This window comes from Melanerpes formicivorus, unplaced genomic scaffold (genome assembly GCF_026170545.1).
Source record: "Melanerpes formicivorus ecotype bairdi unplaced genomic scaffold, bMelFor1.0.p_v2 SCAF_17, whole genome shotgun sequence".
NCBI lineage: Eukaryota > Metazoa > Chordata > Aves > Piciformes > Picidae > Melanerpes > Melanerpes formicivorus.
In genome coordinates this window covers 3,458,226-3,482,969 of record NW_027142369.1, presented here as the reverse complement: position 1 = coordinate 3,482,969, position 24,744 = coordinate 3,458,226, and the positions used below count along the sequence as shown (strand labels likewise).

Sequence of the window (24,744 nt, the reverse complement as noted above, 5' to 3'; positions counted from 1 at the left end):
GGTTTTACGCACATATGGGAACGTGTGTGCTGTCAGTATGTATGTGGGCATTTTAATACTAGTTAGAAACTTGAGCATTTATCAAAGTTTTGGAAACAAATAAATTCCTTTAAGGAATAGGTAACACATATTTACCTTAATCAATAGAGCTAGAATTAATGAGAAAGTCTCAGTTTTAATCTTTGGGGTGCTTCTGGCACTGGTTTATCTGATACAGACACACAGCCTAGGGAGAATGCCCAAAGACCATTATTTGTTTTGGCAAAACCCCCTCAAACAGTATAAACAGGTCTAGATTTAAATTGTGATGGCAGTAGAAAGTGCCTTTGCAAGACTGACTCTCATTCCATTCTTCACTGTTAATAGGTTTAAGAGTATCTGGTACAGGCATTAATTTTTTCATCATTCCTCCAGAATTCATGCTCTAATTATATTTTGGAGTGAGTTGCATGAATTAGGATAGAATTTTGCTCACTTTTGATAGACTGCTTCATGGCCTTTAAGAAGTAATATGTTGGAATTATATTTGAATGCAGGAAAACTAAGCAAACCCACAGAGTTTGCAATTCCTGTGTCTCAGCACGTGTTTTAATTTAAATGTAATTTTGAATAATTTTCTAAATAAAGACATATTTGATAATTTGAGCTGTGATGAAGATGACAGATTTTAATGAATGGTGTGATTTTCCTCCCTCAGAATGTATTATTCAAAACACTATTTTTCAAAGTTCACCAGGCTGTCCTGGAATCAAAGAAACTATAAATATATTCCTGCTAGAATAAGATGTATATATGCAGAATATTTCAAGTTGTTGGTTTGGGGTTTTGTTTGTTTGATTCTTTCTTTCTCTTTTCCTTTTTTTTTTTTTTTTTTTTTTTTCTTTCCCAAAATGTCTGAGTAGGTAGAGATTTGGCAATTATACTTCATTAACATCTAGTAGAAGTGACTTAAACATCTTTTTTCCCCTCTCAGTTTTGTCCCATTAATATCAGTATTCCAGACATGAAAGTGGTAAGTAGGGTAGACTGAAAATGCTTGCATATAAGCTTAACAGCTATGATAGCTCTAATTTATGCAGGGTCTAGACCTTTAGCCCAATAATGTGCAAGTATATGGAAGTTGTGTAGACTGTGATATTTCAGTTTGCTTATGTCATCCTTTAGCCAGCTTAAGTGTGTAGATGTTCCCTGTGAAAGGTTCTTGCTAGTACAATACTTAATAGATCACACTTTAAGAGGTGTTTATTACTATTCTTGTCCTATCCTTAAAATTATGTTAATGGAGGCATAATTTCTTCCTTGCAACTCTACCTCATCAGAACTGAAGCATATGACAACTTTAAGTGTATATTTGACTCAAATCTATAATTGACTCAAATCTTAGACTATTCAACAGCAGTCTTCTTCCTGACTAAAACTACAGAGAAATTATAACTCCATGTGTCACATTTGCTGGTGGATGTGAACCTCACACATCTGGAAACATATCTATTATCCTCTGGTGTGGAAGGTAGCACAGAGGGTGCAATAGAAACATCTCTTCAGAAAAAGAAGTGTGAATACTTTGAATATATGGAAGAGATCTTTCTTTTCACTGAATGTTTTTCGCACACATGCTAAGGTGTGTTTTACAGTAGTCAAAATCCTGAGAACTAATTTACACTCAGTTTGAAAACAACTAATAGATGATCAGACAGGAAGCTCTATGCCGCTGTCACAGTAGTGTGCTGCTCACATTTTCATTTAGAGACCTCGTTTTGTCCCAGAGTCAGATAGGAGTATTTCATAGTCATCAGTATATAACAAAGTACACAGTACACTCATTTCCATGTCTCATTTAGCTTCCCTATAAGCAGTGCTGGGATCCTTAGTAGGGTGGAGCAGATCCTCAGATTTACTACACTTCTGAAATAATGCAGTAATTGACAACTGCTGCATACACACTGTTGAAATGTATGTACAAGATGCCACTTACTTGTTTTCTTCTGCACTTTTATGAATGAAACAAAATTATTTCAGCCTGAAAAGAATCAAAACAAGAAACCTCACCCAGACCTCTCTAACTTGCCAAGCTAAGATGGAACTTGCCATTTTATCCTCTTTATGATTTATTTGGCCTCTTTAAGGATTAGTGTGCTTCAATATGTAACAGTGTCACACTTATCATGAAATTGCCCATTTCATATTAACAATGTAGTTCTGATCTCTTTCTGTTCCAGAGGTAAGATTATTTCTCGCCCCCCCCCCCCCCCCCCCCCCCATATTCAGTGCTTAGGAGTCAAAATTTTTATGTCTTTTTACTGAAAAATGTAATATTTAATGAAGTCTCACATTTTCTCTATTTTCCTTGAACTTCATAAAAAAGTAACTTTGAGTTACTTAAGGAGAAAGGAAGGAAGAGCCTGTCCTTCAGAAAAGACAGACTCTTCACATGAGAGTCAGATCTTACCGAGGATGTGTTCCATTTGGCTTGTTTCCTGGGTATGAGATGAAACAAGCCATGCTGCTTCAGGCATATGAAAGCTGGGAAGGAGATGGAGGTTCATTTTGACCCCAGTTCCTTCATGTTGAGAATGTGTGATCTGTTCTCTGTTTGAATATATTACGAGGAGAAGAGGGAGGCGGGTGAAAAATGGAGGAAAAAAGCCAAAAACAATCAACCGTTTTCTGGCAGGTTAGCCATCAAGTCTCATCATGAGAATGACTATTATGGTGTGATACCAACCTTGTAATGTGGAATGCAAATATGCCTGTTGCTGAGAGTGTTCAATTTGTTTTAAAGAGCCTGTGCTCAAAATGACTCTCCAGAAAACAATTTAGTACTTCAGTACCAAGGTAAAAATTATTTTATCACAAACTTTAACACTACCTTAAGAGCAGTTTATTAAAAAAGTAAATTTATTACAAAGTAAAATGTGATATGTATATCTCATTTTTAAGCTTGTTAGAATTTAATTTTAAAAATAATTTAATTTTTAAAAAAGCAGAATGCTCAGGCCAACCATAAAATGGAGAGAGTTCTGACAAACATCAGGTTCAGATATCAAATGTACCAGACTGCGGCTGTTCTCTATTCCTATTCAATAGCCCTTACTACAAGAGATGACTTGATCTCAGCTAGTATCTGAATTACAGCTCTTAAAAGTAACTAGATATGAAGGTTATTTGTTCAAAGCACAGTTCCTTCCTGTATGAGATCCAGTTTAGTTTAACTAACCTACAGTTCAGGTTTTCAGTCTTTGCTTGAATACAACTTCTGCTGAAGTTACTAGAATTAACATAGCTATTATATTTAACAGTTATATATTGAAAACCTGTACAAATTGTCAAGATACAGGATGAGTAAAACCTTTTATCCTGGGAGAATTTTTTTCTCCTCAAAAATCTCAGGTTTGCATGTCATTTCTCTCTCTTGTCAATTTATGATCTGTATCTTATCCTCTGTATACATTAAGCAGTCTAGATGAAATCATTAGGAAGAGGGGATATTAGAAATATTTGACAGAAACAGAGTTTGTAATTGTGTTGCTGCCAGTTACAGGTGTGAATGATAACTTGCACAAACTCAAGCACTGGTAGAAAATTTTTGTAGCTGAGTGTATTTTCAGATCCAACACATTCTACTGTATAGTCTCCTATAAATTCTTCACATGCCTTGCTTTGTTCTATATCTACTTGAAACTTAAAGTCAAGAATTTGGTGGGAAAGTGCAGTAAAAAGTTGAACATTGGCAATCAGACAAGCAAATGCCAAATGTGGTTAGAATAGAGTATCTACCTACCCAGTAGGCTCGAGGTGAGGAGAAAGTTCTTCACAGAAAGTTATTGGCCATTGGAATGGGCTGCCCAGGGAGGTGGTGGAGTCACCATCCCTGGAGGTGTTCAGGAGGGGATTGGATGTGGTACTTGAAGCCATGGTTTAGTTAGTTAGTCATGAGGTGCTGGGTGATAAGCTGGACTTAATGATCTCTGAGGTCTTTTCCAACCTTATTGATTCTATGAGAACCAACAAATACATCCTTTTTTGTGACTCACTGAAATTGGGTAATGTCTCACAAAATTCAGTCTCATCAATATAATTAAATTATATCTTCATTAGGTAGATTATTTTCTTAGAGATGAGAAATTAAGCACTTTATTCTGTGCATATCTTCTCTAGCTATGCTAAGTTTTGGAAATGTTGCAGATGTTTGCACTTTGGTACAGCTACATCTTTTATCATAATAGCTAATACTGCAAATCAATGGTTTTATCAGAAGCTCTATCTACTCTCTGAAAGCCACCCCAGAAAAATAGATACTGAACTTTCAGAATCAGTAGTTCTACTGGACACTTTCAAGTTCCTTCAGCCAATAACTAGCACATTCAGTTAACTGAAAAGAATTTCAAACTTCAGATCTAAAGTTCAGACTGAATCTACGCTTCCAGACATTTGGGAAAACAACTAGATGTGTTTATATGTTAGTTTGAAGTTCTGTTTAGGAAAAAGATGCCACATTGCAGTAAAATAAGTAAAATACCTATCATGGAACAACTTATTTAACTCCAGAATTACAGAATCACAGAAACACAGCTAGAAGGGACCTAGGAAGATCATCTAGTCCAACCCCCTGCCAGAGCAGGATCACCCATAGCGGATCACACTGGACCGCATCCAGGTAGGTCTTGAATATGTCCAGAGATGGAGACTCTGCAACCCCCCTGAGCAGCCTCTTCCAATGTTCTGTCACCCTCACAGTGAAAAAAAATCCTCAAGTTTACATGGAACTTGCTATGTAATTAAAGGCACTCATGTAGGTCTACATTGATACATAAGGCTGGATGTACATACATACTAGAATCTGTTTCACCCCTGGTGTGACTTTCTATCTCTGTAAATCAACACAGAATAGAAATGTTTCTGAAGGGAAACTGTGTACTTTGACAAGTCATTATTGAGCAGATAATCACTGCCTGAGCAAAGACTAGAGGGGAGGTTAGAGAGGTGAGGTCCTGTCCAGGATTTGATCAATCGGAGAAGCTGGATCTCTGGAATAGCAAAGAAGCTGACCAGGGTAGGAGCAAGGATAAAGGAGATGCCAGTGCTCACCCAGGAGATTAAGGTAGTGGAAGGAGAGGAACTGGATGATGTACTTTGCATGTGTCAGTATTCAAAAACTTTAGGGATGGCTATGCTGTACTGTGTGCAGGGAAATAGGTCGTTTATCTCTCCAGGGATGGTGGTGATGTTTTGTGGCTTGGACCTTCTATCTCTGCATAAGCACAATGTATTTTCTGTAGGTAGACTTCTGTAGCCTATCTGAAGAAAAGCAGTCTGTGGAAGTGGTTCTTCAGACACTATGGAACATGCTGTTAGTGAGGTGAGTAAGGCCATTTTCCCCTGTTAAAACAAGAAAATGTAATGCTTATGGTCTGATTATTTTCATGTGAGGGTCAATTGTAATGATTGAGAAAAAGAATGATATCTAGAAATTGCTTTTTGTCAGACTACTAAAACTTGACTTCGAATATTGTTTTGCATAGTTGTGATGTACCCATTTTTTACTGTTAATGAAAAATGCATGCACATACCCTTATCTTTTTACATGACATGTATCATCTATAGTAAAATAAGTTTAAATGGTTAAACTGACAATGGTTATTTCAAAATTGGAAAAGTAATGAAATTCTTGGCTAAAATGAAATGTAGAGGGTTATATGTGCAGATCTATGTGTGGAAATCTATACCTAGAATATCAAAACTATAAACTTTGGAGATAGCTCAAATTTATACATTTGTTGAGTTTCAATATGATCTTCCCTAGCTAAGAATGTGTTTCTTTAAATTAACAGCAAATTTAATCTTCTTACATATATCTGTAATCATGGTTTTACAAGGTCAAGTCACTATATTTGAGTTTTGCTCTCTAAGTGAATGCAATGATTCCTTTTTCATATGCTGGAACTTAATGCAGCTAGACCTTGAATTATGACAATCAATAAACTAAGCAGGACTTCATTATTAATGTAGACAGCAAAGCACTGTCTACATTAACAGCTAAGGACCAGCTACTCTCACTGCATGTATCAGATGAAAAGCTTGGAATATATTATACATCAGAGACTGAGACACAGACCTTTGTGTGGACACTTGGTATGCCCACAGAGGTAACACTTGAACCAACTACACAGTACTTTTTATGGTTCAAATATTTGCTGGTCACAGAATAGCAAAAGAATAAGAAAACACTAGATTTGAAAAGAGAATAAGGAGGCAACTGCAGATGACAACATTGTAAAGGACTTAGTTATAAACATTTATCAGAACAGAGACATTTTAGTGTTCTCCTCTCAATATCAACAGCTGCATCAGAACAGGCAGTCTTTGCCATCAAATTCCCTACAAAATACTGCTTACAGTGAAAGGGTGCATGGAGGTGGGGAAATTGATGGAAGAAAAAGGAGTCTGTTGCACTGACACAGTCACCATAACTAAATCAGCTCATAGGTTGTACTTCTCCTAATGTACCTCAATCACACTCTGGTCCAGGCAAGGGTAAAATGGATTATAATATCTAAAGAGAAGACATCTTCTTGTGGCAAAATAGTTTTTCTCCTGATATTTCCGTTAGAGAAAGGTTTCCCAAAAGTTGCAAACCCTGTTGTATTTCAGCCTGCATGCTTACTACCATTTCTCTTCTGATTTAGAGTAAAACTAAAGCTGATGCAGAAAGAACTGAGATGAAGTTTTATGGAATCAGAATGCAGCTGAGGTTTGGAGGACTCTGAGAAGAATATTTAGCACTTTCAGACAAAACTGTCTGAACATAACAGCCAACTACATTGTTGAAAAGGGAGAGAAGCTAACACATTATGCTGTATATTTTTAGGTGGAACAGTAGGTTTTTGAGAAGGTGGAAAAAGCTTCTATGCAATTTTTCAGTACTATTAATGAGTATTTTAATGTTATTTTGCTTTCATTGCATTTCCTTGAATCTCTTCTTTTGGACACAAACTAGGCTAAGCACTGTAAAAATTTCTCAAAGTATTAAGTGAGCTTAGTATCATTGTTCTGCTCTAGATGCTAGAGCTATCATTGGCCAAGAAGGCCAATGGTATTCTGAGGTACAGTAAGAAGAGTTTGGCTGGTTGAAGGAGATTCTTCTCTCACTCTTTTCTGTACTAGTGGGGCTACCCCTGGAGTACTGTGTTCCATTCTGCACTCCCCAGTTCAAAAGAGACAAGGAACTGCTGGAGAGAGTCCAACAGAGAGCCACTAAGATGATTAAGGGGCTGGAACATTTCTCATAAGAGGAGATGCTGAGAGACCTGGGGATCTTTAGCCTGGAGAAGAGAAGACTAAGACCAGATCTTGTCAAAGCTTCTAAATATCTAAAGAGTAGATGTCAAGAGGTCAAGGTCATACTCTCTTCAGTGATGCCCACTGACAGGAGGAGGGGAACAAGTACAAACTGGAACACAGGAAGTTCCACCTAAATATAAGGAAAAACTTTGAGAGTAATAGAGTACTGGAAAAGACTGCCCAGAATGGTTGTGGAGTTTCCTTCTCTGGAGACTTTCAAAATCCACCTGGATGAGTTTCTGTGCAGCCTGATCTAAGCATTAACTGTGCTAGCAGTGGGGGGCTCAACTAGATGATCTCCAGAGGTCCCTTCCAACCCTTAGTATTTTGTGATTCACAGCTGTCCTTCCAGATGATCATCATCACACTAATCAACTCCATATGGTACATAAGCTTTTGTGGCAGAATGTAACTGCTTCTGTAACAGTGCTGCTGCTGTACAGCCACCCATCGATCTTCAAAATACACTTGAGGCTGCTTTCCCAGCTCTACATGTCCTGTACAACCTAGTGCTGGCTTAATGTGTCACTTTGTCTAACTGTAGGTTAGACTTTTTCACTGTGTTCCTTTTGCTTTTATGCCAATGTTGCAGACACCTGTAGTAGCACTACTGAAAAAAAACCAGTTCATCCAAAGCACTTAAAACCAAAATCAGAATCTGAAGATTATTTTACATGTTTCTACTGGGAATTATTTAAAGTGGCATGTGGCTGTCCACTGCAGCTTCTTCAGTGAGATATTATAATGCAGGCATAATTATATCTTTCAATGTTTAACAGTGCATGAAAGGTGATGTGGCTGTGAATGATAGAGTTAAAAGGACAAGAAATATGAAGGACACTTTAATTACTAACCAGGCTAAAATTTCTGATTTCATGTGTGTAAACATGTGTAGTTGTTTAAAACTGGCACTTATCTAATGACTTGCTGATGATACATTGGTGAAATTAATTTTATTTTTTTTTTTGTCTGAGAGGAGTTTTTCACTTCATAAACATTTGGTTTAATTAATAAATTATATTTTTTTTACAATTAGTTACATTTTGAAGAGCTAATGAAGTTGGAATCCTTCTATACCTGAGGAAGACTAGTCATGCATATAAAGCAGGTATGGACTTGTCTATGTGAAGGTTTTCAGAGAAACTTTATAGCACAAAGTGAATCTCTGTAAGTACATTACACTCACACTCAGAAATCAAAAGATCTCTGTAGGACTAAATAATACTTTGATCTTGAGTGACAACAAATGTAAGGACTATTGCGTATTTTAATGTATGCAGATTGATTAAGGCTTTAGTGGGTTCACATCAACTTTCCTGACGATTTCGCTGTCAATAAACTATAAAACTGTTGAAGATCTCACTTTTTGGGTATTAGATAATGCCTTGAACAAATTCTGCAATGTTAGCAAATGAATTAAAGTCCTATAATACAGATTGCAGTCTCCTTCTATGGAATTAAAATTTACAAAACAAGTTTCACCTTCCTGTGTCAGTTTTTCTCAATAGGTCTAATTAATCTGTTCCCATATGAGGAAAACTAATCACCATTCAGCTATGCCTTTGAGTTAGGGTTAGGATTCTGGATTATAGGATGAGTGATAAAGTAATTGAGATTTATAGTTGTTGGGCCATAGACTTTAAGCCTTTTTGCTAACTCTTTTGGACAACCTAACAATTTCAATAGATTCCTTTCACTTCAGATCGAAGTACATGGAGTGTAGATAATGCCAAAGATGTCTAAGGAACCAGCATCTTCTGCTTCCTCTCTTCCCAGATGTTTCTTCAATTTTATTTGTTCATTTTCCAGAAGATCACTTATACCTTCTTTGTGAACTGCTTATTTATTTCTTAAAGTAGTGGAGGAAAAACAATGCAAACCCCCAAGTTTCTTAATAATGTTGCTTCCTGAATTCCTATTCTCACTCCAGGAAGATGCAAAAGCCCCCAAAGACACTAACAGGATATAGGAGATTTTTCTAAATGACAGCTATGGAAAGGATTTCATGCTTCTTGAACAATTATATGATAATCCTAATTCTAATCCTGTAATGCTTCTGTATAGCCAAACAGTTAATCTACTTCAGGCATGCTTAATGACGTGGTATCTTCCTCTGATCTCAAGAAAAGGTCTACAGAATAAAGAAAGTAAACATGTATATAACCAGAATTATTTTGTCTCTAGTTTTGTATCTGCCTTGTGTAGTTTTTGACATTTTGCAGTACCACTAAAATAGAAGATGTAGAAAATGAAAATCAAAATCAAACTTGAATTTTATTAATATTTTAGTATCTAAGAAAGCTGCCTGCAGAGGAGGAAGTTAGGTAATTTTCATTCATGCATAATGCACTTGGATTCTTTTGTTCTTCCCTTCAAACTTCTAATTCATCTGCACAATTTTAGAGTCAGAACACTAGATACACTACATGTACTAGATAACAGAGCAAGAAGATAGTTATCTGATTTATTATAGTAAATCTTACTTCCCATGTTGGTTTTTTCTTGAAATTCTAAAAGTCTTTTTAATCAGTCTTCAAAGAGGAAAATCTCATCTGTGCTTGAGTTCGGAGATTTCTTTAATTTGCTTTTCTTTTGTGCTTCAGACTGTGTTCCGTACTCCTAAACTCTGGTGAGAGAGCTAAAGAACTCACAGTCTAGTGATTCGGGTAGAAGGTCACAGGAACACTCAAACATTAAAGATACCACTTATAAGATTACGAAGAGAAAGCTTCTGAAGTTTTGTAGGAGGCTTGCATCTGGTAAAAATTGTTTTCCACAAGTATATCAACTCATAGATGAACTCATTAAAGTTGAAAAGTATTATAAATAAATCGAAGTGAGAAATATTTGGGCCAGAGCATTGACTTCCCCACCCAACAAATTACAATCAATAACTCTGAAACCTATTATGAATTTAAGTCAGCTTCACCACATGATGTGTATGAGGAGAATCTAGATAATTTTAAATACTTAATTTTAACACTTTCTAAAGAAATACTTTGCTTTCTAGACCTAAAAAGAAATTAAAGTCCCTGTAGCTTTATCTTGTAAACCCATAGCAGCTTAACTTGTGCAATGTTTTGCTTTGACCATTGCCTCCAGAGGAAAGGTAGTTATTGCAACTCTTCCAGCTCTATTTGTAGGCATCAAAAATAGTGCTGCAAACTTTGTTTGTGATCAAAGCATGACAAAATGAGGCATTAGGGAAGAGGGCTATAATCCATTATGTGCCACTTAGATATGGGTTGTTGCTATTTCAGATTTATTTATGAGGGCTGTCCTTTATTATCTAATGTTTGGTCTGCATTTGCATATTTTATGGTCTTAGAAGAATCAGGCCAGGAATAGCACAATCTTTAAGTCTCAAGGCTATAGAGGATTCAAAACTCAGACTACCTACTAGCTCTGCACTGAAGCTATGTCTTTGCTAACAGAAATGTAGCATCATAAGTCACCCAGGTGAAAGTTTATTATTCCCTGCCTTCCCTGCATTTACATGGTAAAGGTAATGGTCTCTAGAGTTTTTTTTTTTAACATAAGAGTAAATGATATTTTATATGTTGATACTTGTATAACTTTTGATTCATACTACTAATTACTGTTTGAGCTGCAGCTAAGAGGCCATTAACCGGCTGTAGGTTACACAGGCTCCACATTGATTGTTGACAAGATTTTTCTGTTATTGGGGTGGGGGCATAGAAAGTGGGAGACTGCCATTCTTTCCTAGTTCTGAAGAACCACAGGGATACAAAATAAATCTTACAGCTATGCTAAAAAAAGCTGAAACTTGCCTGTAATTCAGACTTCAAATGTATTTTGCCAGGGGTTTTGAACCATTGTAATCACTAATTAACTTAGCTATGCAGATAAAAACTGTTTTGTCAACACAGGGAGTTTCACTGAGGAGTGGGGAAAACTTAGGGTGGGTCACAACATGCGGCTCTCAGAAAGTTTTTGCTGGTGTGGGGTGAAGTTCTACTTGTCTATACTGGCAAAATGCTTATAGTATAGACATCTGATAAATCACCCATGAGAAAAAAAAATATAAGAAGGAATGTTTATGTGCACACACTGAAGTGCAGAGCTGTGAATGTTCAAAGTTAGTATTTATATTTTTTTGGATGAGTAACAAAGTGAAAGAGATTATGAGGAGGAATGAATTATTGCCTGAGCTTTTACTTAGAGGTAATTCATGGTATTATAATATTAGTTGTTTTCTCTGTAGTATTAATCATATTTTTTTTATGGACAGTGAAATATTTTCCTGAGTCTGAAATTACAATGTGATGTTTCTTTGCAAACTGTCTGGGAACTGCAATAATTGTGTAAGTTTTATAGTTGCTTACACTTAAGTTTTACACTATGTAATTTCAAAGAAAGAAAATAATTAAACTAAATTTCAAGAGAAAGGGTAGTGTTGGACCAAAATTATGGGTAATTTTGCTTTCACATCATTCTTTTCTCACTATATTTATAGAGTTTCAAAATAAATGTGATAGGCAAGAAACCAAAAGGGGAGGGTGTAGATAATATTTCCATACTAGTTGTTAGGTTGTGAGAGGGTAGGGTGGCATAATTTATGGGCTGAGAGAGTGAGACAAGATGTAATTCATATCACTTTATTCTCCTTTAAATTTATTTACACATCAGATCTGGGATTGGACCAAGAACTAATTTGTCAGGTAAAATCTGTTCTGCTGAATTCTATCCCAACATTATCATTCGTAATTTTGTTTTTGTTGTTTCTTTTCTGATTTGAGCCTTTGTGGGCTGTTATGGTATAAACTCACTTGCCTCTCATGTTAGTCAAGTTCTTAATATGGCCTATCTATATAGAAGAAATGTGAGAACATAATGTTACTTACTGGAAAGAGTGATGATGTTCTTATTTATATGCTATATCACTGCTTGAGAAGAAAAAGTTAAGTTAAAGTAATAAATATTCTACAGTGTGACATCTCAGTGACTTAAAATCATGCACAGTATGGATTATGTGTGAACCTGTAGCAGAGCGTTGTGGAGGGGGAACATCTAGATGCCAGTTTAATATTGGAGGAACAAGCATTACCCTTTCCACCTATGTGAATATCTCAATCTTCTTTTGCATCTGCATCTGCATCTATTTACATAGTTGCATGTTCTATCCTTCTGTGTCTGGAAATATGCTAGTGATTAGTCATTTGTTTGATGAGGATGACGTGTTTTTCTAAATAATTTATCTCAGATATTTGATTATAAATGCTTTTGGATTGGTCTAATTTGAAATATGCTGATTCTATTGGCTTTTAGGAGATATTTGTTAAAGGAACCAGTTTCCTGTGCAGTGTGCATTTGAAGACTTATTAATTGATATGTTGGGGATGAGCAAATTGTTTTAGTGAAAGTGGAAAAAGCAGTTGTTGAATAGGTGATTTGCTTAGGCCCTGTGGAACCTTGTAACACTTCATCTTTCCTACTCCTTGTTTGTATTTGATCAGATGAACTGCAGACAATTACAATTTTCTCATTATATATTTACTTAATTATATACATGAAAGAATTATAAGCTTTTATTTTTTGTTTACTTTTTTAGCTTCTGCTAGGACATAAGGTTCAATTGACACCTTTTGTGAAGCTATGGATAGGTAGTCATTGAAACAGAGAGTTAAGAGTAGATGTAGCCTAGACTCTGACCCAAAGTCTTGTAAAATTGACTTTGGTGGACCTTAAATTAGGCTTCAAGGTAATGAAGGTCTGGGAAATTAAATTTACCTTATTTCAAAACTTCTTAATGAGCCTGTAATTCACTTTGTTGTCTTCCAAATTCTACTTCTGTATTGGGAAGGTATGCTGATATATCTTCTGCAACCTCTAGTCACAGTTGCAGGAACATACATAAGGTGATGCCCTGTGCTGCCCTTGTGGTGTTTTGGGCAGTGACAACTAAAATTTTATTGTGATGGACTGTCTGGAATTTATTAATTTGAACTGGCCATACCACTGCATTATGGACTGTATCAAGCCTTGAGGGAACTGAGGAAGGCACTTTGTCTGTAATTTTTTTTTTTTTATAGTACTTAACCCACCTTAAAATGGGAAGATGTTAATGTAGTGTCATTAAAATCAAATTGGAAATGGCTAATGTCATGTCTGAAAACTTTTGACTTATGTATTCAAACCTATTTCTATTTTGTATCAACTGTATGTATTTGAAATATTACCTGCTGTGTTTGGTGCTGATGCAGGACCAACAGCATCCACTGCTCACTGAATGATCTTCTAGGTCCCTGAGCCCCTTCTCTGGCTTAGAGGGGGGAGGCTGCCCAGGGAGGCCCCCAGACTCCTGTCACCAGCTCTGCTTCCGCAGGCTCTCTCCACATCCCTGAAAGGAGGTTACAATCTTTTGGCAGTACATCCCTGCTACTCCTCTTCAATAATTTCACCAGAAGGGAAAGGTACCTGAGATTTCAGAGCAAAACTGCGATACTTATTTTAAGAAAGTTCTAGAAATGCTTTTATTAAATCTAGGTTCTCTATTATGTTACTCATGTGAGAAGGAAATTCTTACAGAAGTGGGGTTGATTAGGTACAGGAGTTATGCCCCTCTAAACTGAAGACATACAGAGCAATATTTTTTTTTTCTAGTGTTCTCATATCTGAATAATAAATAAATATGGGCAGATTTTTCTTTCATTTGAATTTCTCTCTATTTGGAGTAGTTTTGATTCCCAGTGATCAGTTTTGAGACTGACTATTTGGCACAATTTTCTTAGCTCTGCCAGAATGTATCAGAATATGGAACAGAAATTTTAGGTGGTATCATCTTAGGGAAAGGCTGAAGCAAAATGGAACTTGTGTACTTAAGCTGCCTAAATCTGAGGAAGTGACAAGACATCTGCACCAAGGTATTTACTAGGAAAGTCTTTAGACACTTGAAGGACTTATCCTACCTACCCTCAGGCACTAAAAACAAGGATGGAATTTAATTTCTTAATATCCTATTGAAGTAGAGATAAGCTTACCCAAAGAGACAGATTGCTGAAGATCCGAATTACCTTTTGGAAGTGACTGCTGCTGTTTGTTCACAGAGCAAGCCTGGAGTGGCTACATTCCTGGATAAGCTCCTGTGGTTATATAAGGATGAATTTGGGTTTATGTGTGCTACTACTTTTATAAACTAAGAATGCAGTCATCCTGTCAGAGCTGGATGTCACTGTGATAAGGTAGTCTCAGAAAAGGTTTCAGGCTTATCCTTATGAAGGTATCTTTTGACAGGTTTGGCTGGGTTTGATGTATACATGTTACACATAACACAGAACCTAGATACAGGCTGTGAATCCAGAGGTGTTTGATTTTTGGCTGTCATTACGAACAATCTGTCTTTCCCAGCATTTCTCACTGCTTTCTACCCTGCTCAATAGGTGGCTATTGTTAATTTCACTTTAATGCTCAAAAATACCATCTGTATTTAGGTAAATACATAAACACGATCTGTTGTTTATAGGTACCAAAATAAGCATTATAAATTCACTCGGGGGAAATAAAAAGTTAGGAATATCCACACTGAACTCTTCCTTACTCTAGGATGAAGTCACCTTGCAGCATCAGAGAAAGGTTGTAAAAGACACACTGATTCAGAACTGTCTCTTTTATATACCACTTAGATCGTATTTTCTCTCCTGTTCCACAACAGATTTTAGAGAAGTAAGGACTTGTGCCTCAGGGGCATCTGAAATGCACTTTTTGTTTAGACAGTGGAGATAGAAATAGCTGCTACAGTTTCCCCAAAGTTTATTTCTGCTGATGCCTTGAAGAGCTAAATGGTTTATTTGCAGATCTGTACAAATGCTCACAATATTTAAAAACAAACCCCCAAACCATAAAAAATCTCCAGACTCCCATAAAACCCCAAACCAGAAACTTGGTTCTCAAAATTGTCAGTGGTTTAGGTAATTTAGAAGCTCCTTTTTCTGAAGAAAAAGTCTTATCTTTCTTTTTTTTTTTTATTATTCACTCACAGTTTGTTGAATTTATTTAACTAGGAAGAAATTATTAGAAAGCAAACAGAGAATTCATTCAGTTCAGAAGGTTTATCCATGCCTTACTGAACTATGAACTTACTGAGCTATACTGGAACGTACAGTACTGTAAATGCCCTCATTGTAAGTTGGACATAAATAGTGTCTATAAATACTGACTCCTGAATAATATATTTTCTTTAAAAGATTCAGAATTGTACCGTGTTTTAAACTGTAGTAATACCAGTGTCACTTGAGTTACAAACATCTGTTCAGAACATTTCTTTAGTCAGCACTGCTTCTTTCACAAACAAAAATCTGAGGGAAATGTCAAGCTCTAGCCATTACATCAGTTAAAGACTTTTCACACCTCTGTAAGGTACAAGTTTATATGAGCTTTCACAAATCAGTAAACTTTAAATGAAAGCCTGCCACCACTTTGTGCACTGAAGCATTTCCAAAATTTGCTCACTGACAGGTAAAAAGAAAATAAATGTCATTGGCTAAGAATGGGTCTTTTAATTGTATGTGTAAATAAAGTGTTTTTCAATCTGTTCTTGACTAGATTCTATCTCACTAAGAAAGTAATATCATGGCTAATGCCACAGAAGGCTGATGATATGAGAAAACAAACATTTTATTATTATCATTAGAGAAAAGTTCTTTTCAAAACATCTCTGGAGAAAAGTCTTATGAAGGCTATGGAATGAAATGTTTACAGTGAATATGTTGTGTTAACCTCTGTCTTTGATTTCTCTGGTAGAACTAAAGAATAATTTTGAACTTCATAACAGCACTTCTGGACACAGAAGGAAGGAGATACATGTGAGAGTCATGGCATGAAGTTATTTGTGGTAGGTGTCAAAAGTATAAAAGGGATTTTATTTGTTTTAAGTAGCATTCACATTACTCTTGCAGTAGTGTGCCTTTCTCACAAATGATAGGTGGATTGAGAGACTTGATGACACATATTAAACAGCATTAAAAGGTTATACCTACTATATTTGCATTATTTCTTCTTTGATGTCATTCTCAGGAACAATTGCCAGAATATCTAAATATGTTATGAATGCTTTTTGCTTCTTCATATATTTCCTGTACATATTTTGGGGTTTTCATATTATCTCTGAATTGTTTCAAAAGAATGAACTCAGGAGGGATGTGTTTTACCCTTGGTGTGTTCAGGAGCTTTGGATAAGTCAACTGTAGTTTAAAAGAGAAATTAAATTGCTTTTAATCAGATCTCTAAGGCATTTACAATTAATTTCTTAAAACTTTCTCCCTAATATGATGCTCTTTTCTGTGATTTTAAAATTAAGTTTTATTATTATGATGTTAATAAGGGTCATCATTCATCCTGTTGGTTATAGATGTCATCTCTTTTTTTTCTCCTCAAGGAACTTTCTACATTTATGTTCTGACATATAAAATAAAATAAAGTTTAGAACTTAACTGAACTGCACTTTCAAAGCAGAAAGGATTGATTAAACCCTACTCTTCACCTGGAATGGCCTGAGACTCATTTCACCATAAAGTTTGTGCAATCACAACAGCCCTATGCCAGTGCTCAAACACAAAGCTAATTCCTTTTTTTCATGCCTCTGCAGTTCTCTTATTGTGGAGGTTAAAATCCAAAGTTGAAAGCATGATAAAGTTTATCTTTGTCTTGACTAGAGTGTTGATATAGTGTTCTTTGGGAACCAAAAGGAAGATTGCTAAGGTTAAATAAGTGTTTACATGCCAAGAGATGAGTATCTGGAAAAGACAATAGTAAGGGTCAGTGAACAAAGTTACTGTTAAGAGTACACAATGTGCTGTAGATTTAGACAAGTGCCACCCTGTCATTTCACAACTATCAGATAAATACAGGTGCCACACAATCGCTCTAAGACACCAAATATAGATGACACCTATTTCCCATCTAACCTTTCATTTGAATAGTCTTCCTTTGAAGATTCACTGCAGAACATATGTGCTATAAAGTTATTTGTAATTACTGCTTAATTTTATGTTTTTAATCTTAAAATCATTTTATTAGATCTCTGATTTCAAAGATAGATCTACATCCTGTTCTAAAATTCTTATAAGGAAGAACAAGGTATTTGATTCCTGCAGTGTTTGAGTTTTTCATGTTTGTTGAGACTTCTTTGGTTTTGTTTGTGTTTGTAAAAGCTTTCTCTGATATTTAGCTGAATGTTTGTTTTATCCAGTTATGCATGGTGGGAATTTTGCTAACACCTTTGTTCTTACTTTATAAAGCTCAAGACCCTATGTGGTTTTCTAACATCTCAGAAGTAGAATAAATCCTAGTTTATACAACACATTTTATGTACAGAATGCTTATGAAAAAGTTCATAGAGAGGGTCAGATTCCATGAATGGACACAAATTTTCTTTGTAGTAGTTCTTCATAATGTAGCTAAGTACTGTAGACAGGAAATGGGATATGAGCTGAGCATTGTTCTGCATTACTCCCATTTCTCTCTGGTTTTCTATTGCTTTTGGTATATGCTTTATTGTGAGAGACTACATGGTATATGCTTTATTGTGAGATACTACATTATGACAGCATTTTTAATGCACTTGTTGAAAACACATAGGTGTTGAGTTTATGATTGTAAATACTTGGACCAGTAACATAATGAGAACGTAATTTTGATCCATGTACTTCTGTCAAATGTTAGCTCATACTCATACCAACATCTTTATTTGAAAAACAACATTAAAAGCAACCATAAGGAATTTTATTGTTTTAAAATTATTTAGGGATATTATTGCATCTAGAACATTAAAATTCTCATTTCCATATTCAGCATTTTAGCAGACTGCCCTGCTCTGAGCCAGAAAGTCACACTGTGGCAGCTAAACTAAGGTGGTTCCTGTCATTAATATATTGCCACTTATTTACAAAGACAGGGCCTGATGAAAACAGTGAGAAGTAGATTTCAATTTCTTCTGTGTGTACACAGAAGATAAAAGGTACAAAGTACAAGGGAAGAGTTACTCTACATAGACCTATCTCAGTCATGGAGACTTCTATTACTCACTTTTCCCAATCTGTTCCAAAACCATCTTCAATAAATCAATTTTTATTTTTTTTTAAATAAATATGCTATTTTTACCAGTCATAATGTCCCCTCTGGATATTTTAGGATAACCATTTTTGGTATTGGTTTGCAAGAAGCTTTTGGCTTCATATCTTTGAATCTTCTATGAGTAGAAAGAAAAGTTACCACAGAGGCAGATAGGGTAATCCTTTAATACATTTTCTGACAGAAGCATCAGAAAACCTCTATCCAGCTTGCTGAAGAAACATGAACCTTTGTGTAAACACAGGTTATTAAACTTAAACATACAATATTTTCTTGTTGATAATGCTGACAATGGAAATGAGTTTTAAGCAGGGCAAACACTAGCTTAACTGCACAAGTGGAACAAATTTTGTTCTTCTATAAATTCAAAGCTATTTGTTTAAGCACTACATATTTAATTTTATGCTTGCCTATTATCAGATTAGTTTTCAAATGCCATCTTTGTTCAGAGCTAGAAATACCAAACATACTGTCATGAATGATTATTCTCTGCATTGACTTGGAACACAAAGTGATGGTCAGACTGTAGATATGGACTAGAGGAAGTTACTCCTCACAACAATTGGAGGGGAGATGGAAACAAACAAGCAGCAAACCCAACACAACCCTTGACTTTTTCATATGGTGTTTGGTATTCAAATCATAGAATTTGTTTCAAAGCATATTTTTTCAGATTTTGGGATGCTTTTTAATCTAGAGTCTTGTTCAGAATACTCGCTGAATCAACTTTAGACCAATTTCTATAAACTTTTTCACTTGTTAAATGATTTATCCAGACAGGTATTTTCAAATATTCTTTAATCAGAATGTTTCACAGGTGGTATTCATCTCCTGTTTGGAAAAAAGATCATAGAATTATTAGGGTTGGAAGGGACCTCAAGGGGTTGGCAGGGACCTCATCTAGTTCCAACCCCTCTGCCATGGGAAAGGACCAGATCTCACAGGTTGAATTTTTTTTCAGTACAATGGAATTTATTTCATTCATAAAAAGCTGTCTATTTTCATCATTTATTCCTATCAACCAGAGCATTTTTTTCCCAGCTAACTGTATTTTCATATTGGAAATCTCTTATTTTGTGTATCAATGGTGAAATGTTTTTCCTAGGAGTAGGAGTCCTTTAATACTAGAAGAGCCTTCCTTTAAAAGAGCAACACTAAGATACTGCAGTTAATAAGGCTCCCAAAATAATTTTCCTTTAATATTTGCTGTTTATTTTTCCTATCCTGTTTTGTACTCATGTGACATTTATATTGCAATTTAATAACCAAAGAAAAACTTGTGCAGAATATCTAATAGTTGTAGTTTGATGATTGTGTTGTCATAACTAATTTTCTAGAAGATATTCACATATACCATATCAGATATATTGCTTAGTCTTTATTATAACATCTTAGTAGTATTTCATTATATTATGTGATTATTGCAAGTCTGTGTAATGTGAGTGCATAAGTATATATTTGCTTATTAAAAAAAATGATTTAAAAAAAAATCTAATTGAGTGTTCTTTATGACCTTGCTGATAAGTCACCATTCATCACATAGAGACAGAATGAATATCATACCTTTGGAAAATATGTAGGGATCTTTTCCTCATAGCTGAAAGTCATGTTCATAAATGGATACTACTTCTCTGGGGGTGAGATGTCCCTAAAAACACCTACAGTTGGCTGGACATCCAGAATATGTGGTATAACAAGTGCAGGTAAAGCTTTCCCTATATAAATGGTGGTGTATTTCCTCATCAGCAGTTGGTGTATATAAGATATTAATTAAAATTATGTTTTTGGGGTATTTTTGTTTGGTTGTGGGTTTTTTTTCTGGTTTCTGTTTGGTTGGTTGGTTGTTTTGTTTGTTGTTGTGTTTTTTTTGGATACTTATCCACGAGTGCTTCCAGTTGAATTCTTCTTGTGTAAAGCTATAACCAGCAATGATCAGTTACTCATGCAACTTTCCTTTTTATGATATGTTAAAGTACATGGTTGATGCTCCAAAATTATCACCACCTGCAAGAAAGCTACTTAACTGCTATTTACAATAATTAATCAAAACCTTATGTGTAGACCTATCTATTTTCATTGAACTCCAAACAACTGTGCAGTACAATTTCTGAAATATATGGCATACACTGTGGAAACCAACAAAATTATTCATATACATGCAGTATTTACTTAGCTTTCACATTTTGGAGTCTCCTATCATCTTTTGTTTTTTGAAATGATACCCTGAGAAAGATTCCTAGGGTAAAAATACAGATAAGACTGTGAAAGCCAGTGCATTTACTTGTAGGCAAATTGCATTATAATAAAGACTTCTCCTGACAAAATCATTGCTTTAAATCAAGATTCTCTGAGGCTTGAATATGATTTGGCTTGTCCCACAAAAGAAATGCTTTTGTTTTATTTCAATCTGATCTTTTCTAAGAACATTCTGAGACCAGATGAGATCTCAATCCATTCATTGGAAAGACACTGGATTTTTCAAAGCATCAGATGTATGTCAGGGCTGTCTAAAATATAGGTACATTGTGATGAACTCAGTAGTTTGCAAAGAAGCTTCCCATCAGTGGAAAGAATCCAAAATTTGTGCTAGGGTAAACATAAAAATGAAACTTCAATTCAAACTTCCCTGAATTTTGTGACAACTGTTTTAAGAAATAATATGAAAGTATATTATTTTTAATTTAATATTTTTTTAAGTTTATGGTAAATAACCAAATGGAGTTGAATTTAGAAAACATATATCCTGACCAATGCTCAAATAAAGCAGTCACATTGAAAGCAAAAGTCAGTTGTACTTTTTGAAGCATCAAGGTTTTATGTTTTATCTGAATATATTTAACACCCCTGACTTCAATCAATCAAACAAAACCCAAAATTGTCTTTCTGCATGTAGTTTGTAATAGTCTCATAAGTAAGATTGTAAAATTAATAAGAAAATGATGGCAGATTGAAGGAATAACATGGGGGGTTACCATCTTATAAAATAGTACTAGCCAATTCTTACATCTAGGACACAGAAGAAGGTTGACTTCTATCACTCTTTCTCTGGAGAAACTAACTCATGTTTGTTCTTGTTGTCTTCAATATAGATCATTTTGGTTTTCTATTTCTGACCAGAAAAGTGATGTTTTGTTTTCATTCTTCACTGATATAGAAGAGTCTTTGCACTCCAAAGAATAGAGAAATGAGTCTCTTATGTTTGTGAAGTATTTTGAATTTGAAATGATTGCCCTTTCAAAGTGTATAAACAAGGACAAGGGGTGAAAAGCAAGAGGACTGTCTGAAATCAAGCAGAAACGTAAGGTCCTTGTTTGATGGCTTGAATGAGTGGTTCCCTGGCAAAGAGTCAAGGTCAAAATTAAAACTGAGCAGAGTAGCTAGCATTGAAACCTTTACTGCAGCAAAAGATGGTTTTTGAAACACATGTATCTTCTTAACTTTTGATGAATCTTAATGGCTTGAGTAGAAGGTATGTACAAGAGTTTGCAGTCAAAAGGGCATGTGATTTTGCTTGTAACTGGGAAATAGGCCCAAAAATCTCTTTCAAATTGAGAAGTTAGTAAGAGCTTCGGATATATCCACACAGCTGTGTGCAGGTACGTATATATTTATACAAATGTATACTATAATGTTTTTTTCAGGTATTGAATCTAAAATTCCAGTATAATACACACAGAAAACAATACAAACAGATGTGCTATAAACACTGAAAACATCAGTAAAAAATAAGTAGTTAAATAACATACCTAGTGAAAAAATGGTTATGGTAAAATGTAAAAAAAATGTTCTGCTGTATATGGAACTGCTGTGATGGAAAATTTCTCTGGGGGCTAGAAGCTTGAAGACAAGTCATGCATAAACTAAAACAGCTTATGGGTAACAAAATTAATTTCTGGACTTGGGACACAGTGCAACAGTAATGGCAAATTTTAACATTTCCTACCTGAGTCATCTGCACCATATAATGCATGAGAGAGGAGAACTCCCTGTTTCCTCTTCACACATATATCTTGTCTGTTTTCTTAGGTACAGAAATATACAGTGACAAGTAAGGGAATAATTATATCTTTCAGAAGCTTGTATTCAGGAATATTTGCTGAGAGATAAAAGCAATGAATCTCTCCTCTTGCATCAGTTAAACACCTTTCTTCCCCATAGCTCATTGTTTCTGTTAGATCGTTGTATTTACTTACCCATTGGGTAAAACTTCACACCTGATTTTAAGATGATGAGTAAGATGCTGCCTAAGGATTAAATCATCAGTTGTCCAGGCAGAGAATTTAAGAGTTATTCCTTTAATCTAGGCACAGTGGTTGAAGTGTCTGTAGATCAGAGAGCACAAGGAGTCTCTGCTGTGCAGCCAGCTATAAAAGGAGTTGCAGGAGCATTTTGGTGGCATGATTTATTGATTTTAGTTTGATTGGTTGGTTGGGTTGTTGTTGTTATTGTCGTTGTGGGTTTTCTTCTGTTTGTTTGGTGTTGGTTTTGCCTTTGGTATATTATACTATAAGCTATATGTAAACTTAATAGATTTCTAAATATGCTGTACAGTTTCAGGATTCCCCTCTGAGTGATCTTTTGTTCTGATTTTCACCACTTGCAGAAGACAAGTACAAGAAAGCCATTATTTTATGTATCTTCCATCTACAGGGGTAACAACTGTGGAGAAACTCCTGCGTGAGGAAGCCACACCATTTGTGGACTACAACAGGAATCATCGAGAATCATTCACAGCTGAGCAACATATGGGTGCAGTTCTGCCTTTGTGGTCATTATCTAAGATCAAATGACAAAGAGTAAGAAGCAAAGACAGAAAAAAATATGCTGAGGTCATATTAGCCAATATACTCAAATGGTCACTCTAACATTTTTCAGATCAAGTTTTACTCCCCTTTTTGATTCAAATCCCTTTTTTGTTTAGTAACAAAAGGAGGGGGGAACAGTTACACCCAAGGTTAGGTGCGTTTGTAACAAATCCTGAGACCTGCAATGTATGTATCAAGACTATATTACATACATTTCAGTGAAGCAGGCAATATTTGAAACCTGAAAAATATGTACATGTATTTAAGAGTATTAGAGATGGTAAAGTAATTTTGAACTTTGATTGTTTTAGGAAAATTTTAAAGATGATACCACATTCCTGCCTAGCTGGCAATGGGACAGGAAGGCAAGATGATTTACCACTCTTTCAGACCAAGGACACTTACAATCAACATGTGTTGGTGTTAAATGAAGATCTGCCAAGCTGGCCTGCCAAAGAGCTGAAGGAGGGAGTCTTGCAAGGATAAGATTACACTGTTTTGGCTAAACTTGATGAAGCAGGGCTCAAATAACATAAGCACTCAACTTCAAAGCAGTTTTTGAGGGCCAGGGTACCTGAAAAAAATACTTTTGCCTAATTAACAGTAATTTTAATTTTGAAGTGGACACCCCTCAGTGTACTAATGAGGAAAATAAAGTACATTGCTACAGATATATTACTATATTACTCAGTGTTCCTCCCAACTAATGCTGGATGTCACCAAACTAATGCTGAATGTCACCTAGAAGTCAGGGACAACCTGAGCTGTGGTATAAAACCCTTGAGAGGGGGAATGTGCCACCTCTGGCATCAGGGAGCATGTGTGCTGCTGGCACTGGTAGCAGGGTCAGCATGGGGGGGGGGGTGTGCGGGGAGAGAGATGTGTGCAGCACAAGCACCATTATCAGGTGCAGCAGCATCTGAAACCAGGGGAGAAGACAGAGATGAGGACAGGCTGTCCTCATTTTCCTCCACCCAAGACAGGAACACCATTCTTGGTGAGAATTGTGTCTTCAATATATGGCTGAACTTTTTGCTGCATTACCGTTAGAGCTATACCAAAGATTTGCATCTCCAGCTGTGTTGGATGTTACCCAGCATTTATTAATCCTGAGGCCATCTTGCAGTCAGTGAGTTTATCACTAGCAATCACAAATCTGCTGTATCTGTTACTTTGAACAACAAAACCATTTGATTGTTTTAACTTACTGAGCTGTGTCAGAGCAAGTCCTTATTGAGGCACCAAAAAGTGGAGGCAGAGGTTAATTTTGCCACACAGTTCCAGCAAGAGTACTGGACTCTCAGACAGGAAAACATTGAGGTCTTTTATCATAACATGACACACTCTGACAATCAGGAGAAAAATAAAAATTAAAAAAAAAATTAGCCAGGCCATAAGTGAAACTTTTGTGGGTTACTACTATCAGGAAAGTGTTTAGACATTAAATATTTTTTAAGCCATGAGTTCAAGCCTCTAGATTTCATTGTATGTTAAATGGGTTTAAGTTAGT

The 24,744-nt window shown here is 35.6% G+C and overlaps 1 long non-coding RNA gene across 1 annotated transcript; it reads left to right on the top strand.

The window, feature by feature from the left end:
• Nucleotides 1–8,066: 8,066 nt before the first annotated feature.
• Nucleotides 8,067–23,568, top strand: LOC137446500 (uncharacterized). The gene is made up of 3 exons (XR_010988657.1): nucleotides 8,067–8,449; nucleotides 16,102–16,192; nucleotides 23,080–23,568. It is a non-coding gene; the product is annotated as an uncharacterized lncRNA (long non-coding RNA).
• The last annotated feature ends 1,176 nt before the right edge of the window (nucleotides 23,569–24,744 follow it).